Source organism: Aphelocoma coerulescens, chromosome 6 (genome assembly GCF_041296385.1).
Source record: "Aphelocoma coerulescens isolate FSJ_1873_10779 chromosome 6, UR_Acoe_1.0, whole genome shotgun sequence".
In the NCBI taxonomy this organism is placed as follows: Eukaryota; Metazoa; Chordata; class Aves; order Passeriformes; family Corvidae; genus Aphelocoma; species Aphelocoma coerulescens.
In genome coordinates, this window is record NC_091020.1 from 34,861,239 (window position 1) to 34,875,180 (window position 13,942).

The 13,942-nt window shown below is 46.8% G+C and overlaps 1 long non-coding RNA gene across 1 annotated transcript; it reads left to right on the forward strand.

The window, feature by feature from the left end:
- The first annotated feature begins 473 nt into the window (after positions 1–473).
- Positions 474–3,878, forward strand: LOC138112732 (uncharacterized). The gene is made up of 3 exons (XR_011151819.1): positions 474–806; positions 2,012–2,102; positions 3,316–3,878. It is a non-coding gene; the product is annotated as an uncharacterized lncRNA (long non-coding RNA).
- Positions 3,879–13,942: the final 10,064 nt, after the last annotated feature.

Consider the following 13,942-nt stretch of genomic DNA (forward strand, 5'->3'; position numbering starts at 1 on the left):
TTGTTTTTCAGAATACTTTCTTTTATTTTTTAGGTGTCCGGGGCTACCAGAATTCTGGGAGAAGCAATCAAAACTCAAACATCCTAAAAAGAGTGTGGAGTCAAACTTCAGCTGAGAATATTCTCTTGAAAATCTGCTAGCAGGGAATCCAGGGGCTGTGGGGCATAAAATTTGTGTTTCACGTTTCTTTATTTGGAAAAATCAAAAGGGGGATTTGTTTTGAATTTTAATTTTCTTAAAAATCAGCTGGCAAAGGATTCACCTGCTGATGTACAAAGATCAGCCCTGACCACAGGCCCAGCTGGGATTTATCCTCATCTGCTTTCCCTTGTAACCTGTGCTCCTCTAACCAGGCCTGGCATCACCTGCTTGGAGAACAGCTCGAATTCCCATTCCCTCCCCAAATCTGGCTTTGTCAATTAAATAATAAAAGGTGTTAAATAGGCAACTTGTGCTTCCTGCTTCTCCCTCAGCTCCTCCCTCGGAGCAACCCCAGCCATGGCAAATGTTTATTTTTCAGTCCCTTTGAAGAAGTTTTTTTGGAAAATCAGTTTATTTTGGGTGGAGAGCCCAGTGCAGGAGCCAGAACTGGAAATATATGTGCTTTAATATATTTGTTTTGTACTTCTTCCCCTGCTTGAAAAGTTTTTTCTTAGTGAGGGATGAGAAGAACCAATGGCTGAAGGCATCAATCCACTCCTTGGAATATTCAGGGTGTAATCCTTGGTACAGGATAAACCAGGAATTATCCTTATTTCAACCTTCCAACCAGAACCAGGAAACTGAAGAGCTTGGTCCTGTCAGAGGTAGGTGTTTAACACGCTCTTTTATTGTGAATTATATTATTATTATTATTATTATTATTATTATTATTATTATTATTAGCTTTTGGAATTAAGTTTCTCTCCAACTCATTTCGAAGTTTCAGAAGAATTTGGTTCCTCAATAAAAGCTGCTATGAGGAACCAGAAAAAAAATGCTCTGAGCTTCTTATTAAAACCTCTCTGCCTAGGAATTAAGTTTTGAAACCTTTTGGATTAGAACCCCTGTAGAGGCTGGTTGATAAATTCCTCTGAGTCCCAGCTTTCCCTCTCTTTTTCCACCTGGTGTTATCTTGATCTGTGCTCCTGAGGTGAAAACCCCCCAGTGCTGCCTGAATCCTTCCATGTCCAGCCCTTTTTCGTGGAGTTTTAATTCATGTGATTCCTCCGAGCATGAGAATTTTACTTGTTATGAACATTTCAAGAAGGTTTTAACAGCAAGTCTAGAATTTCCCAGCTTTATTTCCTAAATATTTGGAAAGCAGGAGTAGAAACTTGGAAGAAAAAGTGGGTTTGAATCTTCTTGAAAACTTGGACTAAGTGGGATCACGCTGTGGGTTTAGGTGGGTGATTATTCCCACACTTCTGCTGGCTTTGCTTCAGCAAGGAATGACCTGGAAAACTGAGCTTGGAGCCCGGTTTGTGCTTCCCAGGAGGTTTCCAGACCTGAAGTTGGGACCCAAACCTGGCTCTGCTAAAGTGGGAAGGGCTTGGTTTGCTTGCAGCCCTGGGTGTTCCCTTGGGGAAGGATTTGGGGTCCTGGACTCCTCCTGGACACCAGCCCCTGTGCCAGGGCTCGCTGGCTTCTGCCCCACAGCCTGCTGCAGGCTGCAATGTCCGAGCTGTAGCCCAGCAGCTGCCTCAGCCACGAGTGGCTGTTCCAGCAGGATGGTGCCAGCAGTGCCCGTGCCACCCCCAGGCCGTGGCACGTTCGGCTCGGCAGCTATCGCTTGCTGTAAACGTTTAGACATAAAATCCTAGTCTGGGTGATTTCCCCAGTTGTAAAAGCCGTCAGGATTCCTGTCTGCCCTCCCAAGGGAGCGGCTGAAAGAGCCTCAGACTGTTTACAGTCAATAGAATCCCCTGTGATAATATTTTGCTGCCTTTTCACCTCTGGCCCAGGCATCAAAATGCAGAAACATCACAAATGGTGAAGTGTTGAAACGTTCCTTTCCTTCTTCTGCTTCCAGGGTCTCGATTTTTGGATGGAAAACAGATCCCTGGCTGAGGGGAAGCACCTGGGAGGGAGAATTTGGGTTGCTGTGCTTTGCTTCAGCCCAGGTGTGTTGGAAGTCTCTGTGTGGGCTCAGCCTGGTGGCATTTCAGCCAATGTCCCCCAGCCTGTCCCAAACCTGAGGGCTTCCTTTGCATCCTACAGCACCTCCTCTCTCCCTGGCTGCATTCCTCACGCCCTGGATAAGCAGGATGGTGTCACACAGCAACATTTGGCCCAACAGAACTGACCTCAATGAGGCTTAAAAGTGTAGCACAGACCTGAAGGGAAACCCTGATTTTCCCAGAGTGCTGGTTTGGATTTGAAGTTGTTGAGTTTTTTCAGCTTCCCCCCCGATGCCACATGAAGTGTTAAGACAAAAAAAAATGAGCAGGGGAGATGCTGGGAGCACTGAATTCCCCAGGTAATTGGTGTGGGGAGGATACAGTGTGAGCCAGCAACCACAAAAAGGACTGGAAGGGTTGAGATCCTGAGGAAACTTTAGGGGATGGAGGGATTCCAGGGGTTTGTCCCATTGCTGCCCAGCACTGGTTGTGGGGTCATTTGTGGTGGAAAAGAGCTACAAGCTCCTGGAGACAGGGAGTGGGAAGAGAAGGCCTTGGATAGTGACTGCCTGGAGGCATCCAAGGGCATGGAGCAAACTGGGCATGGAAAAGCCTTCCTCCAAGTCCTGTTCTGAACTGGCTCACCCATCCCCATAGCAATGGAAAACCTGTTGTCCACTAAAACACTGCTCCTTGGAACTCGGGGGTGTGGAAATAGCAGCAATCAATCAAATCCTTGAGTAATTCCTGGAACATTTCAAAGCAGGGATCACTTGGATCGAGGCTGATCTGCTGCCTTTCACAGCTGGTGTTCAGGGACGGGATAGGAAATGCTCTAAAATGGCTCTGAGGGCACTGAGGAAGTGAAATGAGAGATTTGGAAAATGGCTTTAAGCTGAAAAAGGGTAGATTTATATAGGATATTAGGAAGGAATTCTTCCAGGTGAGGCCCTGGCACAGGGTGCCCAGAGCAGCTGGGGCTGCCCCTGGATCCCTGGCAGTGCCCAAGGCCAGGCTGGACATTGGGGCTGGGAGCAGCCTGGGACAGTGGGAGGTGTCCCTGCCATGGCAGGGCTGGCACTGGGTGGGCTTTGGGGTCCCTTCCAAACTAAACCAGTCCAGGATTCTCTGAAAATGAGGGATCTGGAAAATAATTGGAGATCTGGCTGCTACCTCCTCTTCACAATTCCTTCACTCATTCCTTTTTTTGTCTCAGGCAGGAGTCACTTGATGCTTTAAAGTCTTGTGGAGGAGCCAAGGGGAAAGAGCTGGAAAGCTGTGCCAAATGACTGTCATAAAAGCTCTGTTTAATTTATCTCTACCCAGAGATTCCCTCCACCTTCAGCTTTCCCAGTTTTAGAAACTAGGATACTTGGGAATGTTGGTACTGATTAGAAAAGCAATCACAGTATTTCTCTGCTTGTCTGCAATGCATTGATATTGAGTTCAGGACCTTGCTTCATTCCATCAGAAATGTTGTAGTGCTCAAAAATCACTTGTTTGATCTGTTAGCTCAGGTGCTGAAGGGATCTAAGAATAGGGGAACATAATTCCTATATTGGTAAAGAAGGAAATCTGGTTTAGAGGGCTGAGAAGTCAAGTTGAAAACAGTTCCCTCTTACAGATGGTGATATAAACAGGATAGTTTTTATTTTATAAAGCTGCCACCTCAGGGTAATTTTCTCCAGATTTTCCATGTTCCCAGAATTTGTTTTATTTCCTGGGTGGGAAGCTGAGAGCAAGCAGCAACCTGCAGCACCCTTCCCATGTCTCACCTGTGAAAATACTGACCCAGCTAACCTGGAATAAAAAGCTGGATAATTTAAAGCCAGAGTGAATGAGAATTTGCAAAGCTTTTAAACAGCTCCGAGATTGAAACACACTAATGGAAATTGCCAATAAATTCCCAGTCTGTTATCAAGCACCATCCAGCTCCTGGGAGTGCAGCAATTTCTGTGCAGGTTTCTCAGCAGGGCTGGGATAAATCCTGTCCTGCTGCAGTTCTGGGTGGTGTTCCCAGCTCCTGCATCTCCACTGCCCTCCAGAAACCCTGGCAGTGGGGGCAGGCTCCAAGCAGGGATTTCACAGCCTTGGGATGCCAAATCCAGCTTCCTTCCCCAGCATCTGGAACTGCCTCCAGCAACAGAGTGTCCACTGGCAGAGAGAGAGGGAACAGCCTCAAGCTGTGCCAGGGAGGGTCAGATTGGACATTAGGGAATATTTCTTCATGGAAAGGGTGGTCAGGCATTGGAACAGGGTCCCAGGGTGGAGTCCCCATGCCTGGAGGGATTGACGAGCCCTGTGGATGTGGCACTTGGGCACGTGGGGCAGTGGTGGCCTTGGCAGTGCTGGGAGTGGTTGGGCTCAGTGGTCTGAGAGGGCTTTTCCAAACGAAATCCTTCTGTGACTGCAGGAGAGAGGAAAAAGAGACCCGGCCTGAGGCTGCCTGGAACCCAACACAAACCCTGGAGAGAGGGAATCCCCAGGGCCCAGCTCAGTGTCCACAACAGGGATTTTGGTGAGGACCCTTGGGGACTTTGTCATTTCCATCCCTAAAAGTTTTTCAGCCACTTGGCTTTTTTCTGTCTGCATAAAGGCATTGCTGTGAGTTGATGGTGTCAGACAAGGAAGGAGTTTCTGTCTCAGGAGTGGACAAATGCAGCACCTGCAACACCTGGAAGCGTTTCCCTGGCAGAGGGACTGAAAGCAAGGGCAGGCTTTGTTTTCCCAAGGATAGCAGCTCCCTCCAGTGACACCCCCTTTCCTCTGGGTATCACCCTGTGCCAGGGGCTGCAGCTGAGTGCTCCCCAAAAGCCACTCTTTGTCCAAGTGCTGCTCAGTTTTAACAGCTTTGCTCACAAGATGCACAAAACCATCTTTGCTGCATCTCTTAATTAAGTCTAATCCGACTCTGCAATTATATTTTATTACGATGATGCCTCTTCCTGTCTTAAAATCAGGAGTCAAACACGGTTAGAAGGGGAAAAGGGATTTTACCTTGGTATTTATTTTAAGGATCCTTAGGTGTACACATCCAGGTCATATGCATCGAGATGCACCCCGCCGAAAAAATGCCCCAAAAGATCTGGTATAACATTAGAGGTGTTACTAATTAGCAGATCTATCAAAGATTCCCCAATGAGAGGCTCAAGTGAGCCCCCCTCCCCAAGGAGCCTTCCCCTGGATGGTTCTATCTTGGTTTACAGAATGTGTTCTGGAGAGGACCTTGGGCTCTGGGGCACACTGATCCCTGGCTACGAAGCTTCTAAAATGTTCAGTCTCTCAGCTTGACAAACAAGGCCAAGAATGTAGGCAAAAAGCACTGAGAATACAGAAGTTGTAAAAAGGTATAACAGGGGTCTAAAAGAAAAGGCAAAAAATCTTCATGGCATCATTGAAACATTACAAGAGAATATTAGCTGAGCATTTTACCCCATTTGCAGGTTAGAAAAGGTTTTCTTTGGCCGGGAAAAGGAGCTGCTCTGCAGCAAACATCTTTGTTCAGCCCCTCCTGCACTCCTGTTCAATTACCTGTCACTCCCGGGGAAGAGCAGCCCTCAGATCTGAGGTCACTTAATCGCTGCAAAAACCTGTGGGGAGAAACCAAATACCTTGGGAATAGCTACTGCTGGCCCCTCGCGTGGTTTGAAGTGCTGGGAAGTGTCTGAGAGAGGTGTCAGTGGCAAGATTAAGTGGAAATTTCCCCAGGCAAAATACTTGTGTGTCTTAAAATGTTTTCTTTTGCTTTCAGAAAGGACACTTGTCCAAATGTTTCCCACATGGGCTGAAATTCTCCTTTCTCTATAGACAGAGGGAGAAGTTCATCCCTGGCACCACAGGGTAAAACACATTTTGGAGATGGGCAGGAGGAGGGAAGCGAGCCTATAAATCCCCATGTTTTAGCTCAGGATATTCTCACCTCATGCTCCACTGAGCACTATTTTAAGAACCTTTATTTACTTGTTTTCCTCTTTACCTCGGCTCTGGTGAAGTGCCTTTACACCTATTGCAGCCTGCAGTGGTATTTTTGTCACTGCAGTCACATCAAAACAGACGTGCCAATGTCAGGAAAAAGAGGTTTTCAGCCAAACTGCTGCTGCAATAAAACCTTTATTTATTTATTTATTTATTTATTCACTGTAATTTGGACAGGCTTTATCCTGCAGCAGCAGAAAAAGCAAAGTCGTTTTCTACATTTAAGCCCCGTGCTGATCTTTGGGACTGACAAATTCTGACTGGGAATGTCTGTGGAGTCTTCCCATTCCCTGCAGAGGCCTGTGCAGAACAGAACTGACCTCAGTGAGGCTTAGATGTGTAGCACAGCCCTGAAATGAAAACCTGATTTTCCCAGAGCGTTGGTTTGGATTTGAAGTTGTTGAATTTTTTCAGCCCCACCCCTGATGCCACGTGAATTGTTAAGACATAAAAAATCCAGCAGAGGAGATGCTGGATTAGCTCTGGAACACTGAATTCCCAGGTAACTGGTGTGGGGAGGCTCCTGTGTGAGCCAGCAACCACGAAAAGGATGGGAATGGTTCAGATCCCGAGGAAGCTGGGCAGGCTCCTCTTAATTTAGGCAACACCTACACCTGCACCAAACCCAGCTTTGCAGAGAAGCTTTGGCTCCCCATCAAACCCTGATTTCCTTGTAGGATTCTCTGTTTTAAGAGCAGCTGGAGAGTTTTGGGCAGCGTAGCAAAGAGGCTTCTAAAGAGAAGCACAGCCCGTGGGTTAATGAATCTTTCAATCCCTGTCACAGCCTCTGGCAGTGCATGAAGTGCTCAGTGCAGGGTTTGGGAGCAGAGCTCTGCTGGGCACTGCTGCCTCTGGTGATCCCAAATCCTGACCCTACAGCATTCCTGGGTGCTTCTGCTCCCTTCCAGAATTTCCTGTGCTCTTTCACCCCTCCCCTGCACCTCAGAGACCTCTGCCATCTCTTTATTCTCCATTTCACACCCTTGTGTTCATCAGAGGCTCCTGTAGGCAGAGAATTCCTTTCAACCCTCTTCTTCTGGAGGGCTCTCACATTTACCTGAACCCCATGCCCAGGGGAAAATCCTTTATTATATATTTTTAAACACTCTGGAGACTTTTCAGGAAATTCAGTCACAGCTTTTTTGAAGTCCCCAACTGCTCCATTTTACTGCCCTGGAATGTGGCTGCTCTCTGCAGGGCTGCTCCAAAGTAGACTGAGATCCTTGGGGATTGATGTGAGAACCCTTTGTGCCCTTAAAACTTTGTGGAGGACTTCCAGAGGCATTCAGTTCCTCTGGGAGTTCTGGCCAAGGTGCCTTGGAAGTGGAGTGAGGTTTTCCCAACAGTGTCTTTCAGAGTGCCATTAATATTTGATTTTTTGTGTTTGATACGAGCATTTGGGGTTTGTGCCTCGTCTCAGCTGAGTGAGAGCTGAGCTGATAAATTGTGTGTGGGTTTTGTTGGTAACATTTCTCTGGGAGCTCGAGAAAAGCTGTTCTGAGTCAGTTTTATAACCAAGCTGAAGGAGATTTGATAGCTCTTAACAGGACATCCAGGATGGGGAAAGCAGCAGGAGTTCTCCTTATTTCTCCATGCCCATCCACAGGAACCATAAAAGTGGGATAAAATGCAGCAATGGGCTTGTAAAAGCCAACTGCTCATTCCTGGGATGCACAGAGAAACCTGAGTGCTCCTCAGGTCACTGGAATGTGAAATAAGGACCAGGTTGGGAGAACCTGGCTGGATCTGATCAAACACAGCCCATCCTGAGGGGGGAACAGGGTTGAAAGGGGCCTCAAAGCCCATCCCATTCCACCCCCTGCCATGGGCAGGGACACCTCCCACTGTCCCAGGCTGCTCCAAGCCTCATCCAGCCTGGCCTTGGGCACTGCCAGGGATCCAGGGGCAGCCACAGCTTCTCTGGGCACCCTCACAGGGAACAATTCCTTCCCAATATCCCATCTAAATCTCCCCTTCTTCAGCTTAAAGCCATTCCTCTTTGTTCCATCTCTCCACCCCTTGTCCCCAGTCCCTCTCCAGCTCTCCTGGAGCCCCTTTAGGCCCTGCAAGGGGCTCTGAGCTCTCCCCAGAGCCTTCTCTTCTCCAGGCCAAACAGTCCCAGTTTTATCTCCCTTAAGCTTGGAATTTTTGGAAATACACAATGAAACCCAAACCATTCCATTGGAGTTGTACATATTTTGTTGGAGTTGTTTGCACAACTGAACTTAGCAGTTCATTACCCCATCGTAAATATTTAAATAATAATAATTTAAATACTATCTATAGCATTATCCAGAATATATTTCCCATATCTTACCCTAAACCCCCTCTTTGAAAGTGGATCCTTTTTTAATCGATGGAGAGGCTCTTTCCATCTGGTCCCATCTTGGTTTTCAGCACCACTGGCTGCTGGGAGGTTTTTACTTGAAGGAAAGAAGATCCCTGCCCCATCCTGACACTGACAAATTGAGCCCTTTTATTTGCTGGACTCCAACAGAAACCTGCCTGCCACGTCCAGGCAGGAATGTTCAATATTCCCCTCCAGAAAGGATTTGGGGGAAGCAGAATCCCTGCAGGCACATTCCCCATCCCTGCCCAGCCAAGCACCTGCCACTGGGGGAGGAGGAGGCTCAGCCCCAGATGAACACATTTATATTCCAGCATTTATTTCTGGATGTTTTAGCCTGGTGTGCCACGAAAATGAACTCCTAAGTGTTGGAAATGCAGGGGGTTTATTTTTGCCAGCTGTAATTAAATCACTGCAATGATTTATCCACTCTGTTGTCACACCTAAGGGATGTCTCCTTTCAACCTGGGGAAATAAAGCCCTCCTTGGACTCCCCAGGTGAGAATGAGGTGCTCTCAGCCTCAATGAACGCTAACAAGTAGCTCCAGCTGCTCATGATTTACAGAAGAGCAAAACCTCCCAGACTAAACCCTTCTTCAAGCTGCTTCATGACTTTCAGATGAACACACTCGCCTCAAAATTCATCTTGGGCACGGCTCCATGTACAAAAAGTGTGCTTGTCTCTCTGTTTTCTGGGTTTCAGGATTGCCAGGGAATATTTTGTATGTGATCAAGAGGCTTTCTGCAGCCTTGCCAGGGCATGGTTGGGACTTCAGAGCTTCCCAGAGAAAATATTTCCTCTTGAAATTGTTTTGGACAGGTGTAATAAATCAATATAAATGATGAAATCAACCTCTGGGCTTTATTCTTGCTAGTCCATGCCAGAGAACATTTCTTGGAATAAGTGATGACATCTTCCTTAGAGAAAAGAGGCATGAAGTGAATTATCTCCAGAAAAGGTCGATGCTCTGTTCCCTGGCTCTCCTTTAAAAATCTTTGTGAGGAAAACCAAAATGTGCTGCCCTTTTAAAGTCCTTTCTTACACCTGACTATTACCTGCTGCACCTTCTTTGATTAAGGACTTGGATTCTCTCCTGCATCTTGTAGCTTCCCATCGGCCTTTCCCATGCAATAAATTGCCTAAAAAGTGTTCTCAACCTGCATTTCATTAAAAAAGTTGAATAATCCCCCCAGAATTAACTAGAAGGTGCAGCTCCTTTTGCTTTGTTTCAACAGTGGAAGTTATTTCCAGATTAGAAGTAGTCACCTTCTGGCTGCAGAGAAATAATTTGAATTCCCCCTTGCTGGCAGGATCCTTTCCCATCTGTGGACACATTTCATTCATTATCTCACATTAAACCCAGAGGTGCTATCAAAATCCAACATAATTTCGGATCTGCAGGGAGCACTGGGACAGTTGTAACAGAAGAGGCTGAAAATAACATTTAAAACCTCCTTGATGGTTAAATGTGGCTTTGAATGGGATTTTTGTGCTTTTCTCACCTGTGCAAAGTTTCATTCCCAGTGAAATGCTGGAAAAATAAAACCAATTTATTTCAAAGTGCAGGAACTGAGCAAGTCTCAACTTGTAAGGGCAGGACTGAGGGAGCAGAGTAAAGGGAGAGGAGGGGATGAGTAAGTCCCAGGATGGTATCAGAGAGCAAAATCTGGCACTGGAGATGAGGCCCTGCTCCCCTCTCATCCCGGAATGACAAATGGAGATGGATGGTTATGGATCCTCAGCTTCCTTCCCTCTATTGCAGCCCGAGTGCCAGGCCTGGAAAACAGCAATTTATGTGCTGACAACCTCCTTGATAAATGAAACTGCTCCTGGAGAGGGGTGTTTGACTCTCAGACCCCCCCAGCCAGCAGCAGGGTCCTTCTCAGGGGCACCTGTGTGGCTTCTATCTTATTTTCTTGGAGATTTAACAAGGAAAACACATAATTTATGGTATCCACCATAACCCTTTTCATTTCCCCTCTTTTGCTGCTGTTTTCTCCTCACAGACACGCTGTTAAACCTGATAAATCCACGGGTTTGTGCTTTAAAAGCTTCTTTTTCCCCCCAGCTGGTAAAACATACACTTAAACACTGGTGTGAAAGCTGAGGCCCAGTGGGAACCTCTGCTCCTGCCTCCCCAGGGATGGGAGCAAATATCAAAATAAAAATAATATTGTTATTTTGCATTGCAAACCCTCAAGTGTTTTCTAGGAATGGTCCAATTTATCCCTTGAGCCAAGGAGAAACGGCTTCAAGTTGCACCAGGGGAGGTTCAGGTTGGATATTGGGGAAAATGGATTCTGTGAGAAGTGGTTAAACATTGCAACAGCTCCTCAGAGCCATGGTGGAAGTGTTCAAAAAACCTGGAAGTGTTCAAAAAACGCCTGGATGTGGCACTTTGTGGTTTGGTGACACAGTGGGATTCAATCAAAGGCTGGATTTGGTGATCTTGGAGGTCTTTCCCAACCTTAATTTTGTTTAATTCCAACAAAAGGTGCAAAGTTATCTGGAGAACCTATTATTCTTTATTATTCTCCCTGTCAGATGAGTCTTAGACCTGGTCAGAAATTTTGGAAAGGTGGAAAATTGACATTTTTTAACTCTGGATGTTCCCAGAGTGATGTTTGCCATTGAAGGAAGTTTGGTTTTAGTTATACACAGATTTTTTTTTCTGCACTGCTAATTCTAAGAGCTGCTCTTTGCCCAAGAAGCTTCAATATGAATATTTGAATATTCACTGTAATGTGCCTGATGCTTCTCCCAAGGCTTCAGCAGGTAGAAATAGATGGGAAACACTTTCTTACAGGGCCACAATCCTTCTGTATTTTCCTTGATTTTCCTCTTTAAAATCTTCGACAAAGAATGGGAGAACCCCCCCCCTCCCGTGGTCACTGAAATATTCTCTTTCATATACAGAAATAATCATGTTTATAAAATATTCTTGGGGGATAGAGTTCTGTCCTTATTTGAGATGCTGGTTTTGCTCACACTTGTATTGATCAAGGAATTCAAGTGAACGTTGCCTTGGTTACCTTTGCAAAACTCAGTATCTTTATCCTTATTTGCAGATTTGTGCTGTATAAAATCCCATTTTCTCTTTGAATCTGTATTTCTGACTATTATTAACCAAGAGCTTTGGTAGCTCTGATTTAATATTTTTTAAATCGTGTATTCTCACTTTCCTCTGGGCTTTTTGGGGGGCAATTTTCCTCTTATTATTACATATAACATAATATTGGGAATTGGCCAAAAACTTTTCCCAGGAACCTACCACTCTCTTCCATCCCCCTGTACTCATTCCCACAGAGCTGGGATGTCAATTAGAGCCTCAAAATTAATGTAATTTGGGAAACGCTTTCTCTTTCTGTGTGTTTTAAGGAGGTGAAATAGAAGATTCCTTTGCATGTAGAGTCAGGAGCCTTCCCCTTGTCCCTCCCAGTCCCTCCCTGCCTTTCTCGCCGTCCACTTTTCAGCAGAATAAGCCAGGAAAGCCAAGCCAAGGAATCCTAGGAAGGAGCCTGCTGCCCTCTCATGGCTCCTGCAGCAAACAGCCGGGAGGAAAATGGGACTAAACAGGGAAAATCCCCTTTATTCTCCAGCTCAATTCCCTTTCCAGGCACAGGAGCAGAAGCCAGAACAGGCTGAGCAGGAAGGGATGACTCCATGCCCTGAGTTTTTGCAGGGAATGCTGTTCGGTGGGATTTGATTTCCTGATTTTTCAGTTCATTTTCTTCTCAGAGGTTGTTTTGATGTGGTTTGGGCACCACAGGAAGTGCTCCTCCAGCAGAACACCCATTAAATCCTGGAAATCCCATTAGTTCCCTGGGATAACTGGGGGGTTCAGGATTTAAGTGCCCCATCCCTGGAAGTGTCCATGGTTGGGTTGGATGGGGCTGGGATAAGGAGGTAACAAAGGTCGGTTATCAGGTAACTGCCTGGGTTTGGAAGCTCCTGCTCTAAATTAAATTACAGAAGAGGAAAACTCAGGAATTCCCCACGTCCTGGAAGGGAACAGGCTGCCCAGGAGCCAGCCAGGACAGGGATGAACAACAGGAAGGCAAAGTGCCCAGGAATCTGCTGATTCAAAAGCTCAGCAGAAGAAAGGATTGTGCATCCCCCTTACAGGCACTTCCATGGGAGGAAGGTAAAAAACGCGGGGAGGGGGGAAGGGATGCAACCTAATCCAAGCTTGCATTAGGTTTTGGGAGATCAGAGGGGAATCGGCCCGGCTCTTGCCAAGCAGGCAGCCTGGAGATGAATGGAGCTGTGTTCAGGGCACTTATCCTCTTAACGAGCACAGGTCCTGGCAGTTCGCCCCCAGGTGAAAGGGGAAAAGCTGGCACTGTCAGCCCGATGCGCTGCTGAGAGCAAAATCAAGCTCCCATCTTATCTGAAGCCGGGTGATTTTCCACATTCATCACTTGCCAGTGTCTGAAGCGCGGCTTTTCCCCGGGAGCTGTGTCTGAGCAGGTCAGGGGAAGGTTCCTGCCTCAAACCGGCTGAAAGGTGATTCCCCCTCCGACATCCGAGTCCCAACTGCTCCTCACCTTGTGCCCCCGGTCAGAAACGCTAAAAGCTGAGCTTGAGTGGAGAAGAACAAGAGGGAATTATCCAGGGAGGCACCCCCAGCTCCCATCTGCTCCCCTCTCTTCCTCCTTTTACTCCCCGAAGGAGAAATCCAAGGCAGTCCCTCAATCCCAGTCCATGCTGACCTGTCCATAATGGTTGCTCTGGCTCAATAAGGGACTTCTTTTTCCCTGGCTAAATAAATCACTCGGATGCTCCTCCTAAAGTGATCGTGATTGAACTACAGGGTTTAAAATAACCATATATAACATTAACTGGGCAATGCATTCTCACCTGGCTTTCTGCAGGGGCACAGGACAAGGAGGGATGGCTTTGGATTAAAGAGGAGAGGTTTAAGTTATGTATTGGGCAGGAATTGTTCCCTGGGAGGGTGGGCAGGCCCTGGCACAGGGTGCCCAGAGCAGCTGGGGCTGCCCCTGGATCCCTGGCAGTGCCCAAGGCCAGGCTGGACATTGGGGCTGGGAGCAGCCTGGGACAGTGGGAGGTGTCCCTGCCATGGCAGGGGTGGGATGGGATGAATTTTAAGGTTCCTTCCAACCCAGCCATCCTCTAATTCTGTGATTCTATTTGTGCAAGATCTATTTCAGCTTTATAGTTCACTCTCAAGGTTTCACACTAGATAAAAGTTACACCACACAGTAGAAAATGCTGAATAAAGGTAGCTTTTCCTTGAAACCACCGCAGATCCTCAACACCTGCTAAATTAACAGTCAGCCTAATGTTTAGCAGCAGCTGAAAACATTTAATAAGATACATTGCAAAGCTGCAGGCAGGCAAATGCAATAATTTCTGCTGTAGCCCCTCAGCAGCACGGCAGAGCTGGTTAATTCCCAATTAGAGAAAAAAAGAGCCAGTGCAGCTTTGCTGTTACCCAGAGGCACAGAGACCCAGTCAATAAAAGCAATCCCTGTCCCCCAGGAGCTATTCCACTAA